Source organism: Chrysochloris asiatica, unplaced genomic scaffold (genome assembly GCF_000296735.1).
Source record: "Chrysochloris asiatica unplaced genomic scaffold, ChrAsi1.0 scaffold00039, whole genome shotgun sequence".
Lineage (NCBI taxonomy): Eukaryota > Metazoa > Chordata > Mammalia > Afrosoricida > Chrysochloridae > Chrysochloris > Chrysochloris asiatica.
Genome location: NW_006408557.1, coordinates 5,490,608 through 5,493,104, shown reverse-complemented (window position 1 = coordinate 5,493,104; position 2,497 = coordinate 5,490,608).

Here is a 2,497-nt window from a genome sequence, read left to right as displayed (position 1 = left end):
GCTTTCATGTTAGCGTTGCCATGGAGCTTGAAGAGCCTCACATTTAGCCCCAACCCAATTAAATCTACATCTCTGTGAAGGACCCAGGAATACAGGCTCCAAAATATCCCCAGGTGATTACAATTACTTCTTCATTAAGTTTTACTATTTGGGGCATATGATAACTTGTTAGACTATAAGGACTTCTTCCACGTTCATATCGTGGATTTGATTTTTTTAATTTGATAATTCTATTGGATGTGGGGAGCACGATGGTTCCACATAATAAGTTGTTGTTAAGTGCCTTCGAGTCGGTTCCGACCCATAGCGACCCTGTACAGGGTTTCCAAGGCTGTAAATCTTTACGGGAGCAGAAAGCCTCATCTTTCTCCCGTGGAGCGGCTGGTAGTTTCAAACTGCTGACCTTAAGGTTCGCAGCTGGATTCGTAACCACTATGCTACCAGAGCTCCTTATATCATAAGTACTGGACTGCAAACCACAAAGGCAAGCCCACCAGCCATTCTTGGGAAAAAGATGAGACTTTCTCTGCTCTCATAAATATTTAAGGCCTCAGAAACTCTGTATAGGGTTAATATGAGACTCAATGATACTTAACAACAACAATTGGACATGTATTTTATTTTAAGCTACATAAGAGCTCTTCACAAATAAAGAGACACTGCATTAATATATTTTTAACTTTAAGATTTCAGAACTATCTATAAATTTCAAAATTGACTTTGTGACATTTTACAAATCTATGCATAAATAAATAAGGTGAGTTGTAGAAGTAAATGAGAACTCTTTTCCAGTAAATAAGAAAATTGAAAGCATGAGATATGGTTACTTTGGCAAGAAGGACTGTGAACATTTATATCTTCAGAAAGCTTTATAGTTTCTTTGTAAATTTGAGAGAATAAATTTTTGAAACTAAACAGAGAAACAAGATGCTGGAAAGATCTTTTTTTTTTTTTTTTTAATGAGTATTAGAAAATTGTAAAGCGGGATCACAAAAAAGGACCAGTCTTTTCAATGGAGATCTGTCAGTACTAATGAGGACCAGTTACTATTAAGTCCACTCAGAAACATGGCAGTCCCAGGTGTGTCAGAGTAGAACTATGCTCCATAAGCTTTTTTGGAAGTACTGCCAGGCCTTTCTTCTGAGGTTCCTTTTTGTGAACTCTGACCTCTAACCTGTTGATTAGTATGATAACCATTTGTGCCATCCAGGGATTCCATCATTTTAAAAGGAGAGGTGAATCAAGAAGAAGCCCCTTTATGATCTCAGTCCTCCCATTTCATCCCATTCAGCTCAAGGTTCATGTTACTTTCTCTATCCATGAGAAGATTGGAGGGGTCAAGTAGAAAGTCATAAAACAGTATCCTAAAGCATAATAATGATGCAATTGATTTGTCTATTGTTTTTATTATATGTATAAGTTACTCTTAGATTTATAATTTTCTGAAATTAGAGATGACTAGGATCTCATTCAATTTTGGAGGAAGCTGAATGTCAAAGATATAAACACTATACACATTTATATAAGCCAGCATTTTTCCAATTTCCTTTCAAGTCTGAAATTATTCTACTTCCTATATTGATGAAAAGGGAAAGTAAATAAATAATAAATATAACATTGCATGCATGATCAAATGACATGAAATGAATTCTATTTCTAATTAGTTTTCCTACCTACCTGCATGCATTTTACTAAAATATAACATAATTAGATACTTTGTAACTCAAAATTAAGCTTTGATTATAACAGTACCTTTTCTACAGGAATACCTTGTATTATTGTGCTTTGCCTTATTGCACTTTCCAGATATTGTGTTTTTTACAAATTGAAGGTTTGTGACAACCCTGAGTTACACAAGTCTATGGATACCATTTTTCCAATAGTATGTGTTCACTTCCTGTTTCTGTCACATTTTGGTAATTCTCACAACATCTTAAACCTTTTCACAATGTCATTGCACAGTGCATAGACTATAGTATAGTGCAAACATAGCTTTTATATTCACTGGGAAACCAAAAAAAAAATCATATTACTTGTTTTATTGTGACAGTCTCTTTACTGAAGTGGTCCAGAACAGAACCTGCAATAACTCCAAGGTATTCCGTATCCCTAAATAGGTCATTAAAACAAAAACAAAAACAAAAACATCAACAACAGGCATTTTCCTTATAATGTACTGAATTTGAATTATACCTTAATATTCACAGTTTCTTTGTCCTTTGTTATTTTGATGCTTGCTTATTCAATGATATATAGCTAGCAAAATGTTTATTCAATGACATATGATTAGCAATTACACAATTTGACTTTTAAATTTTTTTCACCTTTTATTTCAGACACACCTATCATTTTTATTCTGTTAGAGGGACTATAAATGCGAGTTTAGACTTCTAAAGTTCTTAAACTAGGTACAAGAACCTCATATTTAATGGCTCGATTATCCTGAAGCCTGCTATTACAGTCATAATGAATGACAGAAAAATCCTTCATCTTGTAT